Genomic DNA, 18738 nt, shown 5'->3' on the forward strand with positions numbered 1-18738 from the left:
CTAAGAGTCTCCTTCCAAGGATGGGTTTGTCTGCAATGCCATGAAATGGAGCATCAATGATTTGGATGTGGATTTGAAGATAATATGATTTGGAAGGAGTTTTGAAACTAACAGAACAATCTAATGCACATTCACATGAAAATAAGTTCTGCTAAAGGGATATATTCTCAGAAATAAGTGCTTGAAAATCAGAACTACCATTTTGGCAAAATAGCATTATTGGACTAAGCTATGGAAAGTGAGATCCTCCAGAAATTATTGAACTACATTCGACATTCCTTATTTCTTCTTCCCCAAACAGGGACCAAAGCAGAGAAGCATCACCATTTATTTAAAAAGAAAACAGAAAAATCACAATTAAAACATATAAAGGCACAATGCTAAATTCTTATGAGTTTTCCCCTGCTCTATAAGCTGTTTTGTAAAATAACTAGCATATGATTTAGACATGATTTAGATAAGAGCGTTCATTAGAAACTCTTGCTGAGCAAACATAAATTTTGTAGCTTGTTTCAATTAGGATTCTTTTTAATGAAACAGTATTTTCATTCTTGAAGTCATGTGAAATACATGCAGAGTTGCTAAGATCCAGAACAAGTTATTTGTTGACATCAATAAGTTGTTAGCTTCCTCCGTATTTAGTAATGCAGGAAAGAAAAACTGGTTAGGTATTCCATTTGTATGTATTCAGAGTGTCAAAGCAGAATAAAATGCCAGATTAAATACAATTCCATTTTGACTCCTTGGCAATATGCCTTCAAATAGCATGAAGATGAAAACTGGATCCATCTTTTCGAAAGTTGTGCATGTTCACTGTGCTGATAAACTGCTGATATTAAACTCAGTCCTTATATCATGGCCTGTGACATGATGCCATCCTTCTCTTGTCATTTTGTTGAAAGCAACAGGACTCTGCAGATGCCCAGGGCTAAATGAAACAGCAGATTGACTTCTTGCAAGGCAAAAGCCTATTTTAAAAATCTTTTAGTACCCTTGGAGATAAAATTATCTGAGTGGTCTAGCATGCTCTTCGTGATAGTCTTGTTTTCCATGTCCATCAATGCCATTGATCCAAAATCTAATATACTTTAATGAAATAATATCTCATAAGAAAAACTAAAGCACAACTATTAAGCTTGCTATGGGTTCTTTAGTAATAAAAACATCATTTTATCCTATTGTGATCCATCCAGAGTCAGTCTGGAGTCAAGTGGCACTGAAACTGATCGAATAAATGAATTAATAAATACATAAAAGCTTGAGGAAATTGGACCTAACTACACAATGATGTAACATTATAACAACCATCTCACAAAAAGCAAAGGAAATGTTTTATTTTTGTTGCCAGCCTTTGAATGCAAAAATAGGCTGGGGGAGCCTACATCAAGTACCAGATAGTTAGACTATAGGAAAGTTGGAAAGCCAAACTTGCTTTGATGGAGCCCAAATACTTTCTGTGTGTTCCTCTAGTGAAAGGCCTCCCAGCATGGTCATTATGAGCTCATATTTCCAGCTGTTTTTGTAACTCAGCCACTTAAAACTTTACAGGGTATTTTAAAAAGGGGGCTAGCAAGTTATCAGCTGAGATACAGTTTTAGGAAATTACTACAAAACTAAGACCTCAAATAAAAATAAATAAGATGAAATGCTCTGTGGTAAAACAGAAGGCATTTAAAAATTAATATCATGGGACAAATAAATATAATTACTGTTCAGGTTTACTATTAATCATACTCTGCACGCAGAGATGCAATGGTGTATCTTTATGATCTTCTGTCAACCTTTGCCTGTTGCAGGCAAATATTGACTTTCATCTGTCCAGAATTGAGAGATGATGGAAACCACACAGATAAATAGAAAGATGTCCAGATTTCCAAGCCACATCATGCCTTTTCTCAGAAACTTGATTTGTGCAAACTAATGTCTTTGCCACATTGAAACACTTCAGATTAGAAATAAAACTGAGTTGATTCTGCCCAAAATATGGGAATATACTGCTGGTGATAGATCAGATTTAATATAATGGCATTTTAAAGAAATAATCTTTTAATTTGGATGGACCTAGCACTGAATTAGTCAATGGATGCAGTACTAAATAGAGGAACAAGTAGAACATATAACATAGAATAATAGATTTTGAAGAGACCTTGGAGTCTTCTAGTCCAAGCAGGAGATCTTATACCATTCTGGACAAAGGGCTGTCTTGAAAATCTCCAGTGATAAGAGTACCTATAACTTCTGAAAGCAACCTGTTCCACTGATTAATTGTTCTCACTTTCAAGAAATTCCTCCTTAGTTCTAGGTTGGATATCTCTTTAATGATCTTCCATACATTAGTTCTTATCCTGCCCTCAGATGCTTTGGGGTGGCACTGTTTAAAATGATAACTTAGCCCAGGAATCCTGCAATGAATGTCCACATAGGTCCATCTCTGGGTTTTGAGGAGTTATTATTTTACTTTTGTGGAACCAAGGATCGCGTACCTTGGTTTTAATTTACATGAAAGCTGGAACATGATCAGTGAAGTAAAGACAAGGATAGAGAAAGCTCGAACAGCATTCTTCAAAATGAAAAAGGTCTTCTGCAGTCATGACATAAGCCTAAGACTGAAAATCAGGCTTGTCAGATGTTACATCTTTTCTATCCTGCTCTATGGAGTAGAGAGTTGGTCTCCGACAGAAAACCACTTGAAGAAACTAGAAGCATTTGAAATGTGGATTTACAGACGGCTGTTATGTATAAAATAAAATGGGTTAACAAAATCACAAATGAGGAAGTGATAAGCAGTCTGGGAAAGCAAAGAGAAATCATCAAAGCCATTAAAAAACGAAAGTTAGAATATTTTGGACATGTGATGTGACACCTAGAACAATATGGCATCCTTCACTTAATCCTCCAGGGAAAGATTGAAGGCAAATAAGGTCCAGGCAGAAGAAGAACATAATGTCTTCAAAACCTAAGGGACTGGTTTGGACAAAACTCAGCAGCACTTTTTCATGCCGGTATTGACAAAAATAGGATTGCCAACATGATCGCCAACGTCCGATGACGGATATGGCACAAGAAGAAGAAGAAGAAGAAGGAACCATGGAGCTTGAAATGACCACCTAAGTTATCAACCCTGTTCAGTGCATGAATTCAGAATAATTCCTTTGTATCTTCTGGTTGCACACCCAGTAAAGGGAAGTCTCTAGAAAAGTGTTTCTCAACTTTAGCAACTTTAAGTAGTGTGGATTTCAGTTACCAGAATGCTGCTAAACTGTTTGCTGTGAAATTCTGGGAGTTGAAGTCCATACATTTTAAATTCATGGATTACTGAGGCCATTTCCTACCATTAGGACATTACATCAAATCTTCCTCATGCAATTGAAAAACATTATTCCATGTCCTAAGGCTAAGCTTTGTTGGATATAGTGCTTGAAAAGTATTCATTTCTAATAAAGTTAGCCCCAAATGATTAAACTGGGAGTACAGGATGCTGCTATATTTCAGTGTTTTATTATTTCAGGGTATATAATAAGGGTATAATGAAACATCATAGTTCAGCAAGCAATAGGCTAGTCAATACATAATATGATTAAAAATGCAGTTGGTATAAAAATATGGAAATAACAAATCCATCAACTTTCTGGTCTCCTCAGAGGTTTTCCTTAAAAAAAATAAGGTACAAAGGGGCCAGAAAAACTTGGCAATGGACCACCAGTTAATGTTGGTCCATAATTGAAAAGACCTAGAATCTGTCTCCAGACCTCAGATGTTGGGGAATCAAGAAAAAGACCTTAAATAATGATGCAAATGTATGTCTGTCTCTGTCTCTGATATACATGTACGTGTGGAGCAAGGAGAGAAAGCATATGGAAAAATAGTGTGCTTTGCAAGTATCTGTATATTTCCACCACTTTATATACTGCTTCTAAGATTAAGTTCAGCAAAAAAGCCACATGTCTATGTTGATGAAAGTTTAATGGGACTGTGAAATCTGCCACCTTCCAGATGTTGCTGATAGTCTCTGTGTCTATCATGCTGGCTGGGTTGCTGGAAACTGTGGTTTACTAACAGCTGGAGGACCATTTATGGTTTATGGTTCCCTATTTAGGGTTAACAGCATACATGTCAATAGAAAGGAGAGAACAGGAAATAGAGGAGAAAAGGAAAATATATGACCAATAAAACAATGAGAGGGCCTCCTGATTGATCAGAATAGTATTTTATGTTTTCTATTCTTAAGCACAAAGTTCAAAGTATAAGAGGAAAAAAAGACAAAGTGTTTGAGATTGATCAGAGGGGCCAGACATATATAGTTTTTTCTAGAAAGAAAGTCAGACTTAAATTTAATCAGGATAAAATCTAAATTTGTTTCCATTTCCTTTATTTTTTCCCCAGCGAAATAAACTGATTAGGAAAATTGCATTAATAGACTATGCTTCCTCAGTGGGCATGTACAGTATTTTGTCGCTATCTCCTTCTGTCACATAAAACATTGCAATTTGGTGACTTTTGGAGAGGCTCTGGGGGCCAAACCCATCCACATGACCCTAGAGACTCAGATTATGTTGGAAACCATCTTTCAAAGGACTTGGTGCTAGAAAGTATATGTATATCCAATCCAATGCTGTAGGAAATTCATCACTCAGACAAGCCATTCTGGTAGGTGCTTCGTGGTCAGTTCCAAGCGAGGACTAGTTGACCACTGGCAATCCAAAGGTTTGTGTTTCCCAGTGTCTCTGGTAGAAACTCTACAAAAAGCCACATCTCGTCCATGTTTTAGCAGAGTGGGAGGTCTTTGGCAGGAATGTCCTTTTGACATACTTCACTTCAATTTTTGTCCTGCAGCAGAAAGAAAACAACTTTCAAATGAAAATTAAGAGAGAAGGCAAATTCTCTTAACATTTGAAGAGAGATGCTGAAAGTTTAACTTGCAGAAACAAGACATCATGCTAGGTGTGACATAGGTTCACATTCCCTGATTTCTTCTCCTTCTCTTTGGAGAAAAATGAAGAGGTCCATGATGGGCTTGTTGAAAGGGATGGCCAGCTACTATACATTTCATAATCTGTTTTGTTCAACAAATTGGCAAGTCACCAAGGCCAGTTTTATAAAGGTATCTATTGTATTTTCTTTGGTCTAAGTCTCAAAAAATAAACTTCATGCGCAACCCCTGAAAACCTGTCATTTTTAAATATATATATTCTAAAATGAAAAATGTTAATACAGATATCAGCAATATCTTCATTGCCTGATGTTGCCCAATGATATGATGCAAAGCAATAATAACAATATGCAGAATAAGAAATAACAGAACAAAGGCAGCAGATCAACATTGATTCCTAATGCAATATAAAGTTTTCACAGAGGCAACTACAAAGGTCTACCCAGGGCAAAGAATCAAAGCCTTGTCAGAAGTAGCTCAGACTGTAAAGGCAAACTAGGGGAAGCTGACAGTAAAAGCCAGCATAGCTATTGAATCATTTTGATTCCTAAATCTTTTCTATCTTCTCCTCAGAAAGAATAAAGACTTCTAACTTGAAAAAGAAAACAAATGAAGCAAATAATAATTGAGCATCTAAAATAGCACAAAAACAACCAAAGTTGGAGGTTGTTCCAAAAGAACAGATAGCAAAAGTATTAAAAGATGCCAATACTGTGATATCAAATAGAAGCATCACCTTATTACAAGAAACAAATCAACTAATATACAGCATGGCTGCATAACTGAATACCTGGGATACCTACAAAATCACAAACAAGTGGGTGGGGAGAGCCAAACTTTGCAATGCTAAATGGAAAATCAGGCTCAGAGGTAGGTTTCAGTAGGTTCTGACCAGTTCTGGAGAACTGGTAGCGGAAATTTTGAGTAGTTCAGAAAACTGGTAGTAAAAATTCTGACTGGCCTTGCCTCCATCTATTCTCTGCCTCCTAAATCCCAGCTGATCGGGAGGAAATGGGGATTTTGCAGTACCCTTCCCCTGGAGTGGGGTGGGAATGGAGATTTTACAGTATCTTTGCCCTGTCCCACCCACCAAGCCATGCCACACCCACCAAGCCACATCCACAGAACTGGTAGTAAAAAAATTTGAAACTCACCACTGATCAGGCTGGAAATGAAATCAGCATGCTCAGATCAGATGCAAGCAAGCAAGAACAGTTTTTTTTTTAAAGAACAAGCTGAAGAACAAGCTGACCAAAGAAATATCATCTACCAAAAAAGGAAGATTAAGGAAGCACTGGAAATAATAAACAGCAAATTAACAGCTATAGCCCAGAAGATCAGCAGATATGAAGCTTGAATTGTGAATTATAGGCAGAATCTCCAATTTCAGTCAAATCAGAAGCATTTCTACCAATTCATCAATAGAGAGATTGCAGTGAACCAGTCAACACTTGACCAAAAGAAAAAGAAAGAAACTGCACCTATGGAACAACCCAAAGAATGCAGCTTGGATAAAGGAGGTGGATAAGAATAAAAAGAAGATGAAATAAAAGAACTTGTAATAACAGATGAAATGGTGAAGAAAAGGGCAAGGAAGATCAAGAATTGATCAGCACCATATGAAGATGAATTAACAGTCTGGCTTCTGATTGAAACATATGACTGCTCTAGACTGCTCTAACCCACTCCTTGTCAAACAGTTTAACAACATGCTTCAAGGAACTGAAACTGGAGATCGATTAACATTTGGCAAAACCTACTTGAAAATGAAATATTTTTTTAAAAAGGGGGTAGCATTAGGCAACTACAGGCTTACCAACAACTTTGAAATTGCTAACTGGTATGGTGGCTGATGACATCCAACAGAATATAGTTGAAAACAAGCTCTTTTCACCTAAGTAGAAAGAAAACCACCCAAACACCACAGGCATAAAAGATCAGTCCCTTATTAACAAGATGAGTTTGGAAAACTGCAGAAGGAAGACCAACTGGAATGTAGCTTGGATTGATTGCAAGAAGGCATTTGACTATTTGACTCCCTGCTACATGATTGGGTAATCAAATGCCTAGAAATAACAGGAGTTATTTGCTTTCTGCAAAGATCGATGGAACAATGGAAGTCACAGTTGCTGGTCAATGATGATACACTGAGAGAGGTTACTATAAAGAGAAAAATCTTCCAAGGAGAATCACCATCACCACTACAGTTTTCATTGCATCAATTCTTCTGTCAACAATACTGCAGGCCATGGCTGTCAAATATCCAAAATATCTGTCAACTATCTCAACTCCTTTACATGGACAATCTGAATCTGTATGGAAAAACACCATCTGAAATTGCATCACTGCTCAACACTATTTGTACATACAACCAAGATATTGCAATACAATAGAGTTTGTGGCCATGCTCACCATTAAATTGAGAAAAATAATGAAAACTGAAGGAATGAAGATGTCCTATGGAAATAACATCAGGAGTTTGGATGGAGATGATCTCTAAAAATAGCTGGGCATTCTTCAGGTTGGCAACATCAAGCTCATTGAAGTTAAGAAAAAAGTTAGAAATGAATTCATCATGAGAGTGAAGAAGATCTTAAAAGTTCAAACTCAATCAAAGAAATATCAACAAGGCTACATCTAGGAAATTCCAGTCATTAGATACACAGCTGGAGTAGCTGACTGGATTCAAGCAGAACTAAAAGTCCTGGATAGGAAAGGCAGAAAAATAATGACAGTGAATCATGCACTTCATCCATGCAGCAATGTTGACCAATTCTATCTACCAAGGAAAATAGGTGGGCTTCGGATGTTGCATGTACACAAGACACTTGAAGAAGAAGAAGAAAATTGGAGGAATACCTGAAAGACAGTGAAGAAGATACAGTACACTGAAGCTAATATACTAGGAAAGCTTATATACCAGGAAGAGCCATGGTGGTGCAGTGTTTAGAATGCAGTATTGTAGGCTAATTCAGCTCACTGTCAGGAGTTCAATCTTCACCAGCTCAAGTTAACTTAGCCTCCCATCCTTCCAAGGTTGGTAAAATGAGGACCCAGATTGTTGGGGACAATAGGCTGACTCTGTTGTGACTCTGACTCCCGAGCCTGTCCTCATGGAGGAAGAGGACTCAGAAGGTGAGGGGGAGGAACTGGCAAGGCCTCCCTCTCCAGGACCTTCCTCTCTGGCAATGCCTCAGGTTCCATCCGAAGGCCAGGAGGAACAGCCTGGGATGTGCCAGGAGGAAGGCATTTCGGAGCACCCATTGATAGAGAGTGATACTGATGAATCCTGGCTTGATCCCAGGCAGCGTCAGAGGGAGAAGCGTGCACAGCAAAGGAAGAGGCATGGGAGGACCATGGATTGAGCTGAGTCAGTGAGCCACGCCCCACAAGGGATAAAAGGGGACGTGATTGCTCGGCAGGCTTTGTGACTGACAAACGTTTAAACTCTAAAGAGTCATATTGTGAATCCTGCACTTCGGCTCAGATATATTTTGGACTAAACTCTTGTGGATAATTTGTCACTCTGGAAACAGACTGCAGTTAAGGCCTCTCCTGCTTTTTGGGAGTACTAATTGGATTTGGCAGGCGTTTTACAAGTAGCTGCCAGAACTCTCGTCTGCCAGGAATTCTGGTCTGTTTATACAATACATTATTGGCAGGTGTGTTGGATATTGCAATTGTCTGTGTGAGGACGGAGGACAGAACAGACTCTGTAAAACCACTTAGAGAGTGCTGAAAAGCAATATGGGGCGGTAAGCCTAAGTGCTATTGCTATTGTCATTGCTATTGAGTACTAGAGAAACCAAACTGGTCTACAAATAAAGAATAAAAAAGAGAGATGGCAAGGTAAAGTATTACATGGCTAATACAATTTTTTAAAAAAACAAACCAAGCAAAGCAAATATCAATAAGACCTGGCAATGGCTAAAAGCAGGAAAGTTGAAGAAAGAGACCGAGAGGCTAATTCAGACTGTATAAAATGAAACCTTAAGAACAAATGCATGTGAAAACAGAATTGAGAAGATGGCAACAGATAGTAAATGCTGCCTCTGCAAAGAAGCTGAAGAAACACTGGACCACCCAGTTAGCTGCCGCAAGAAGATCCTACAAACAATGGCATTACAAAGTAGCATGGTGATGCATTAGAAGATCTGCAGTACCATTTGCCTGCAAGCAAGAATGGGCGGGAAAACAAAATAGACAAAGTGATAGAAAATGAAGAAGCCAAAGTCCTCTGGGACTTTGGAATTCAAACAGACAAGCACCTGCCACATAAAAAAAAGAGACCAAAACAGCCTGGGTAGTGAACATTGTTGTACCTGAAGACAGCAAAGCAGAAGTGAAAGTACTAGAGAAACCATTAAGATTTGTAGACAGAAGTACATCAACTGGGCAAAAGAAAGCAAAGATAGTACCAATAATGATAGGCATCGTGGCCACATCCCAAACCAACTGGAGGACCACTTGAACACCATCAACACTGACAAAATTCCCTTCAAAAGGCTTTATTTAGAAGAACTTCTATTCTGCATTTACAATTAACACCAGCAAACAATAACATCTGTCTATTCCAGGATGTTAGTCAATAGGTGGATTGTTGTTGTTAGTTGCGAAGTCATGTCCGACCCATCGTGACCCCATGGACAATGTTCCTCCAGGCCTTCCTGTCCTCTACCATCCTCTGGAGTCCATTTAAGCTCACACCTACTGCTTCAGTGACTCCATCCAGCCACCTCATTCTCTGTCGTCCCCTTCTTCTTTTGCCCTCAATCTTTCCCAGCATTAGGCTCTTCTCCATTAGTGGATAAAATAGATAAAATAGGTGGATAAAAATGCCAAATCTAGTATAAACATCAGGCTGACTGTGCAACCAGCCATAATAATAAAGTTTACAAAATCTTACAAATTTTGAGCATGTTTTGAGATTTTTAATTTTCAGGATTATTTTAATTGGAGGATTTTTTTAGGGGCATTATATTGGGTATGATCAGTGGTGGGTTGGCCCCGGTTTGCACCAGTTCTATAGAACCAGTAGTAAAACCGGCGGGAGGCTCTGCCCACTGACCCTGACGTCATCAAAATGCTTCTGTGCAGAGCGCACGCGCATGCGAGCGAAAGGAGCACACACACACGGCCCCGTTGCAAACTGGTAGTAAAGGTAAGTAGAACCCACCCCTGGTTATGATGGGTATATTCGTGACTGCTGGTGTTATATTGCTCACCTGCTCTAACACATAGTCTAAAGAGGACAACAATGAGAGATTTGTTGCTTATTTATGAGGGAAAGTGCTGAGAAATGAGAATAAAATAGGGTAAATTGAATTCCAGATAAAATCATCTCAACCCAAAAAAATTTTTTTATCTGGCCACTTTGCTACAAAATCTTTTTGTATGACAGATCTTTCATGGAAAATAAACAAAATGGCTGAACGGTCTAACTGTCAGGCTGCAATAATTTTTGCTAGTCATGGAGGAACTAAGGAAAATGAATTATAGCATTCATTCAGAGCATTACCACTTCTCACCTACTTACACCTTATAAATAGCAGTGTGCAGCAGCTGCCAAAAAAGCCAACACAGTTCTGGGCTGCATAAACAGAGGGATAGAATCAGTGTTAAGTGTTAATGTCACTTTATAATGCCTTGGTAAGGCCACACTTGGAATATTGCATTCAGTTTTGGTTGCCACGGTGTAAAAAAGATGTGGAGACTCTAGGAAGAGTGCAGAGAAGAGCAACAAAGACGATTAGGGGACTGGAGGCTAAAACATATGAAGAACAGTTGCAGGAACTGGGTATGTCTAGTTTAATGAAGAGAAGGACTAGGGGAGACATGATAGCAGTGTTCCAATATCTCAGGGGTTGCCACAAAAAAGAGGGAGTCAAACTATTCTTCAAAGCACTTGAGGGTAGAACAAGAAGCAATGGGTGTTAACTAATCAAGGAGAGAAGCAATTTAGAACTAAGGAGAAATTTCCTGACAGAACAATTAATCAGTGGAACAACTTATCTGCAGAAGCTGTGAATCCTCCAACACTGGAAATTTTTAAGAAAATGTTGGAAAACCATTTGTCTGAAATGGTGTAGGGTTTCCTGCCTGGGCAGGGGGTTGGACTAGAAGACCGCCAAGGTCCCTTCCAACTCTGTTATTCTATTTCTATTCTAACTATTGTTGTGGAATGAAGGCCAAAAAAATGAGAGTACAGGTAGTCCTCAACTTACAACAGTTCGTTTTAGAGTTACAACATCACTGAAAAAAATGGCAAGACCATTTTTCACGCTACTGTTATAGCGTCCCCATGGTCACGTGATATACATTTGGGTGCTTAATAACTGACTCACATTTATGACGGTTGCAGTGTGCTGGGTTCATGGGATCGCCTTTTGAGACCTTCTGACAAGCAAAATCAATGGGGAAAACCAGATTCACTTAACAACCATGTTATTGATTTAACAACTGCAGTGGTTCACTTAACAAATGTAGCAAGAAAAGTCGTAAAATGGGGCAAAGGTCACTGAACAAATCTCTCACTTAACAACATAAATTTTGAGACCAATTGTGGGTGTAAATTGAGGACTACCTGTATAGAACAAATCAATAAATACAGTAAATCTTTTTTATTCTATACATGCAATGAACTTACAGTGTTTATTGAGCATATTAAATGAGACAATCGTGCATAATTTACAGACATATTTTTTAAACTTGGTCTAAACTTTTTGACAGCAGTGATCAACAAATGTGCTTGAATAGTTATTTACATAGGGGTACATAATCATGGGTAGAGTACACATTAATTCAGGCACTGAATGCTACAAGATGTTCCTTTGAACAAGGATTTTTTGGGACATGTATGCACCAAAAATGCATAGTTCTCACATATATAAAGCCTCTGAAGTATGATTTTGTTGACATACCTAAAAATTGCACAAGTCTGGCATGATTTCAGTGCCTGGAGGCATCAATCCAGCCGCTTTGTTTTAAAAGCATTTTTTTCCACAGATCTAGGAACAGCCAGTTTAAAGCATCCTGTCTTTGAGTGTCCCTGGACAAATACAAGAAATGGGGGAAAAAAAATCTGAAGATCGGTCCTTGTGCATTTGGATGGTTAACTAGATTGATAAGATATATGCTACATAAAAGAATTAATGTACATGCTCTTACAAAGCAAACCTCCATTCAACGGATATGTGTCAATTCTTAAAAATGCCAAAAAGGTATTAATTAACTCAATGGAAGTTTGAGAAAGGATGGTAGGAAATTGATATATTCAATTAAGTCTATCGCTGAAGCCCAAGAAACAATGATTTAAAACCTAATCGTGTTCCTTATCTTCTAGACCAAGAATATAAGGTTAAATTCTCAGGAGTTCATGTTTCAAACTTAATGTTATCACTACTAGCACAAGCTCTCTATGTGATTAGGAAATAAACATCTGGCATCCTGTAGCTAGGCAGAAATAACACAAAGTGTTGGGAATAATGGGACGCTGCCAATGTGAACAAAGGAATGTATTAAGTTACTAAAAGTCCATTGTTTTGAAGCTATTTCATGCCAGCGGCCAAGGCTCGCTCTTTATGAAACTAGCAATTATTGGCAAGAAATGCATTCTTCCTTACAGTAGGGACAAGCCAACCATTTATAAAAAATGGATGAGTGTCCAGTTGTAAATATTTTGATCCACAAAGACAGAATAATGACCGTAAAACAAAAATGAATGGGGTGGTAAGCCAAGACTGTAAGAGGCAGATTCCAGATTCTTGTCACATAATGAAGATCAGGAGGCAGCCCACATCCCAGCAGCTGTGGCTCTTTGCTGACCTCCATTTCCATGGGTCAGTGAGAGATACTTTTCAGATTTCTTTTGTTCAACCAATGCATGAACCTAAACATTAACAAAATCCCAACATAAATTCACAAGTAGGAGCATCTGCAGGGGAAGAAGGTGTCAAAGAAATCCAGATGGTGCCTGCAACTGTATGAACAAAGTCCTGCAGCTTTTGTGTATGTTTTGCCTACGTACAGGTAATCCTCAAATTATGATCACGATTGAACCCAAAATATCCATTGCTAAGCAAGACAGTTGTTAAGTGAGTTTTACCCCATTTTACGACCTTTCTTGCCACAGTTGTTAAGTGAATCACGACAGTTGTTAAGTTAATAACACAGTTGTTAAGTGAATCTGGCTTCCCCATTGACTTTGACTAGTTATCTTCCAGATGATAAATTGGAATGTTGGATAAATCCAGTATAAATGTACTGTAGTTTGTGTTGTGTTGCGAGCCTGTTGTGTGATGCCTCAGTTATTGTCTTATTATTTTACTTCAGTTTGTAGAGGATTTATTATATTGTTTCGTGTGGATTGTTGTTAGCTAGGGTTCTTAAGTAAAATGGGTGGCCCTATAAATTTTCTATATAAATAAACAAAATAAATAATCAGATGCTAGAAAATAGAAACTTCCCCTGCATAATGGCAATGGCAATAGCAATAGCATTTAGACTTATATACCACTTTACAGTGCTTTACAGCCTTCTCTAAGCGGTTTACAGAGTCATCTTATTGCCCCGGACAATCTGGGTCCTCATTTTACCAACCTCGGAAGGAGAGAAGGCTGAGTCAACCTTGAGCCTGGTGAGATTTGAACTGCCAAATTGCAGCCAGCCGGCAGTCAGAAGAAGTAGCCTGCAGTACTGCATTCTAACCACTGCGCCACCACGGCTCTTAAGATAATATACTACCCATCCATTGGGACTCCAGCTGTGTAATAAGAATTACTATTGCTCTTGATTTTTTCCCCCAAAGTACCACATTGCTTCTAGTTTTATCTTTCACTAAAAGGTATTAAACAATTTTAAATATGCAGTTGAAAAGATGATTTAAGTTATATTTCTATTTGCTACCCGGAGTTGTTCTGTTGGATAAATGTATAAATTTGCTTAATAAACCAACCAATGGATACAAAATAAAAATTGGGACACCAGAATCACTCCATAGTATTGGAACAGTTCAAAGAAAGAAAGGATGAAAGGTTAATTAAGTATAACAAAATACTGTCAAATACTGAGAACTACCAGGTGGCTGAATCCAATTTCTGCAAATGACATGAAAACAAATTTCTTAGCATCTATATAATTCAGGCAAGGCAAAATCATATATTTTAATGGAGAAAAGTGGCTACAGGCAAGACTTCATCTTGTCAGATTTAGATTCCAGAAATGCATAGCATAACATGCTCAGTGCTCATACAACTTCTGGGTGATTGATGATGTCTCCGATCCAATGATACTGACATGGCATGAATCCAGTCCTTCATTCCTGTCACACCCAAGACATTCAGTATAACAGTAAGGGCAGCAAGGGTCATGGCAGTTCTTCGGAATATTTGGCTGGAGGAAGATTTTAATCCCTATTGAATGCCATTTTATCAGCTGATCTGAATTCTTTGGGCAGACTGAGTTGCTTTATTATTCAGTGCTATTCAGGCCAAAAGACCAGCTTTTTCTCACTGTGAAGCAACTTCTTCTTTTCCATAGGCTCATAGATTTGGGTTGAGGCATTTGGGCCATTGAGTCAAAGCCCCTGCACCATGTATAGTGGTGGGTTGCTCCTGGTTCTATCTGGTTCTTTAGAACCAGTAGTAAAAGCGGTGGGAGGCTCCGCCCACCTGCCCGGATATCATAATTGACTATCTGTGCATGCACAGAAGCACGCACGCACGCACGCTCCCGTTGCGAACCGGTAATAAACATGAGTAGAACCCACCCCTGACCATGTAGGAATCCAATTTGGAGAATCCTGGTCCAATGGTCTCTGTTTGAGCATATCTAATAAAAGAACAACAGAATAACATAGTTGAAAGGATCATTGGAGGTATTCTAGTCCATCCCTCTGCTCAAGCAAGAAACTATACCATTTCAGACAAATGGTTGTCCAATCTCTTCTTAAAAACCTCCAGTGTTGGAGCACCCAAAACTTCTGGAGGCAAGTTTTTCCACCGATTAATTGTTCTGTCAGGAAATTTCTCCTTAGTTCTAGGGATCCCATCCCCTCTGTTGACTCTGTCATACTGTTAGACCACTTTTTTCTAACACTCCTCTGCCGTTTTCTTTCCTGTCATTTAGATTTATTATTTCATACGTTCAGGAATGATAGTGAGCATGACATCAGCTTCTTTATACAGTATAACATACCTAATTCAGACTCTTGACAAGTACTATCATAACCCGCCAACTCTTCTAAAGACCAAACTCTCCCGGTTCCTTGGCTTTCTCTTCATAAATCATAATTTTTAATTCCCAGCTTATCTTTGTTGGTCATCTTTAAATGATCTGTACCAGTGTTTTCCAAATTGGATACAATATTTCTGATGGGATCTGACCAACAAAGCAAGATTATTACTTCCCATGATTTTGTAACTGCTACTGCAGACAAATACTATTTGTCTTGTTTTGCTGTTGCTGAATCATTCAATTTTCAAAAACAAATGAACAACACTGAGGGAGCTCAACCTATCTCATTGTACATATGTTGTGCACTGACAATAAAGATTTGAATTGAATTGAACAACAGCTTGGTGTGCTGTACACTGGAGGCCAATCAAATAATAGAGAATAGAGTGACGTATGGTTGAAGTCAGCAAGCAGCAGATTGGGTTGTACAACTCACCATGGCCATTCGATGGCAGCAAAGAGAGTTTTCTATCTTTGCTGCCATATATATGTACATTAATAGCAATCTGGTGCTTTTGGATTGTTTTTTTTTTTTTTTTTGCAACCTAGATCTGGTAGCCAGATTTGCAATATTGTCGGTACATATTAATTTTCCCTTTAGGAATTCATTGCAATCTACTGTTGGATGAAAAGGAGCTCATATTCACATTTACCTCATATGGTTCTTTTCAACAATCAGATGTCTCTGTAAATATCAAACAAAACACAGGTTTTTATTGAGAAATTTTGAAGGATACACATTTAGCAACAGCAGCTGCTACAATTGCTTAGGGGTAGGTTTCCAGTCATAACAGGTTGGTGGTGTCATTTTCAGTCATCCATCAATCTTTCTATCAAGCTTTGTTTTAATAGTGCCTGGGGGCATAAGGAGGCCTCATTTCACCTGAATTAGCTAAGTTTCAAAACACCAATTATATAGTTTGACTTTCTTCTGGCAAAGTAAGCCAAATTTATTATGAATATAATGGCATGAAATGTAGCAAAATTGTTTCAATTATTTATTTGGCCAAGGATGTAGAAGTAATCAAAAGAACAATTAAAGAGAAAATTTAAAATGAACTTAACCTGTCATAATCTTGTTTTTTTTAAAAAAAGAAAATCTTCATTTTCAACTTTTTGTGTTCTACTTGTAAGAGTTGGATCTGTTTAATAATTGATATTATTAAAAATTCTGGGGCAATTAGAGATTATTTCCATCTTTGTGTTGCTAAACTCATATTGTATATTATATGTTAATTTTTAATTATTACAGTTAGATTAATTACAGTTAGATTAATTTTTACATTTGTTTTATTCTACCAACTAAAACATGTAACAATTCGAATACAATATTCACCACTTGAGTTGTGAAATTTTAAAGAGAATCTCATAAAGTATCCAGAAAATATAACCCAGTGACTAGATGTTTGAACTTCTACCCTTTTTCTGGATTTTAACAGCAATTTTAATTTTTTTCTTCTCCAAAATGACCTAACAAGAACCAAGATTTATTATAAATATATCATCCATTCATTTATTCATGCTCATTTGCCTCAAATGTTGCATAGTAAAAGAAAAAACAACAACCCTAAATGTAGCTGAATTGGCTGAGTTAGAAGGAGAAGAGAGGAGGTAGATGGAAACATGGATTGCTGTCAGGCGGCTCTCCTCTGATGAAAAGAAAAGCCAAGAGCAAAGGAAATCTAATTGTGTTGGAAGACCAAAGCTTACTTTGCGAGGAGGATTAAGGAAAAGAAGAGAATGTGGAAAAGAAGGAAGGAAAAGTCCCAAAGATGCTATTTCAAGAGGCAACTGGACTTTCTTGTTTTTCTTTTCATTTCTCATCCAAGAAACTTCTTCAGTTCATCCGGTCAGAGCTGAAGAAGGTTCTTAAATGAGAAGCGAAATGTCTTCAAAGAAAAACAAGAAAGTCCAGTTGCCTCTTGAAATAGCACCTTTGGGATAACTATGACCTGGATGACTGAGAATCTCCATAGACAATAAGGAAGAAAAAGATTCAAAGGACAAAAGCAAAATCATACAGGATAAGGACAAAAAAGACCATAGGGAAAACTGAGTGCTGAAGAATTGATGCTTTTGAGTTGTAGTGCTGTAGAAGACTCTTGAGAGTCCCCTGAACTGCAAGGAGAACAAATCAGTCAATTCTAAAGGAAATAAACCCTGACTGTACTTTGGAAGGACAGATACTAAAGCTGAAGCTCAAATACTTTGCATCCCTTTTGCCTTTCAGCTCCAATCCAGGAACCCTCAAGCAGTTGCATTCATGACAAACCATTTTATACCAAATTTATATTTTGTGATACACACACACACAGTCTATATATATATATCTAGTCTATACATATATATATATGTGTGTGTGTGTGTATTATTGCTTCTATTGCTTCTGTGATTATATTGACTCTGTGCTTCTGGATTCTGATTTCTGGTTCTGGCTTCTGCTGCATGGGTATTGTATACATGCATCATGCTTTATATTACTGTACATAAAGAAGTTTCTTTTATACATGAATCCTAGTGAATTACTTACTTACTGGTTGGATTGCTGCAAACTCTAACACATGGGGATGCTACAACGGTTGTAACTATGAAAAAGGGTCATAAGGCACTTTTTTCAGTGCCGTTGTAACTTTGAACGGTCACTAAATGAACTGTTGTAAGTCGAGAACTACCTGTACTATAGGCCCAGTCTCTCTGATTACTTCATGGCCCCCTGTATTATAGGGAATATAGCAAATGGCCTAATTAAGCACAGTTCAGTCCAGTTAAATAGGGGTAAGTGTGCCATACAAACATAGCCAATGTGATACAAAAGAACTGGGGAAATGAATTAAAAAAAGAGAAACACCAATGCAAACTATGTTACATATATTATTGTTTCTTTCTGTCCCTGACTAAAAGTGTGAAGATGCCTAAGAAGTTGACATTTTTTAAAACTTATGCTTCCAATAGTGGCAGTAATCATTCTTTTTCTCTCTCATGTGGATGTGTCCCATTCTGTTCTGATCACCATGCATTGTGGAAAAGCAAACTATATAAATTCTTCTTTTTTTCCATAAGTTTATTCATTCTCCTCCCCACCTCACCCCATTCTCTCTTTCTCCTCCCTTTTCCCAATTTACTCCTCTTCTGCTTTCGTTATTTTCTTGAAGAAATGTCCATTTACAGTGGCTTGGTTTTCTCTTTCTGAAAAATATAATACAGCAACACAGCAACTAAATGCAGACTTAATATATTTTTTTTTAATTTGATTTATATGCCGCCCTTCTCCGAAGACTCAGGGCGGCTTACAATGTGCTCAGCAATAGCCTTCATCCTTTTGTATATTTATACAAAGTCAGCTTATTGCCCCCACAAACTGGGTCCTCATTTCACCTACCTTAGAAAGGATGGAAGGCTGAGTCAACCTTGAGCCTTGGCGAGATTCGAACCCTGCAGTAATTGCAGGCAGCTGGTCTTAATAAGCTTAATAACAGGGTGCCTTAAACTCCTGTACTACCAAGGCTCTTTTTATTATTATTATTTGAGTTACACCTTGTAAGTTATCTCTGTTTTGAGGACTTTTCAGCCCATAC

At 37.9% G+C, this 18738-nt stretch overlaps 1 long non-coding RNA gene across 3 annotated transcripts in view; it reads right to left on the bottom strand.

Annotated features, from left to right (window-relative positions):
- Window positions 1-510: 510 nt before the first annotated feature.
- LOC148116848 (uncharacterized) overlaps window positions 511-18738 on the bottom strand; it is a 36169-nt gene continuing 17941 nt past the window's right edge. The window contains exons 4-5 of one of the 3 annotated variants that reach the window (XR_015731437.1): window positions 15817-15848; window positions 1515-4827 (exon numbers count right to left, since the gene is read on the bottom strand). This is a non-coding gene — a long non-coding RNA (uncharacterized LOC148116848). Of the gene's footprint in view, window positions 4828-15816; window positions 15849-18738 lie in introns of all 3 variants that reach the window. The other 2 variants (XR_015731436.1, XR_015731438.1) reach the window with 2 other exon arrangements.

This window comes from Pantherophis guttatus, chromosome 1, assembly GCF_059756535.1.
Source record: "Pantherophis guttatus breed Tessera chromosome 1, ASM5975653v1, whole genome shotgun sequence".
In the NCBI taxonomy this organism is placed as follows: Eukaryota; Metazoa; Chordata; class Lepidosauria; order Squamata; family Colubridae; genus Pantherophis; species Pantherophis guttatus.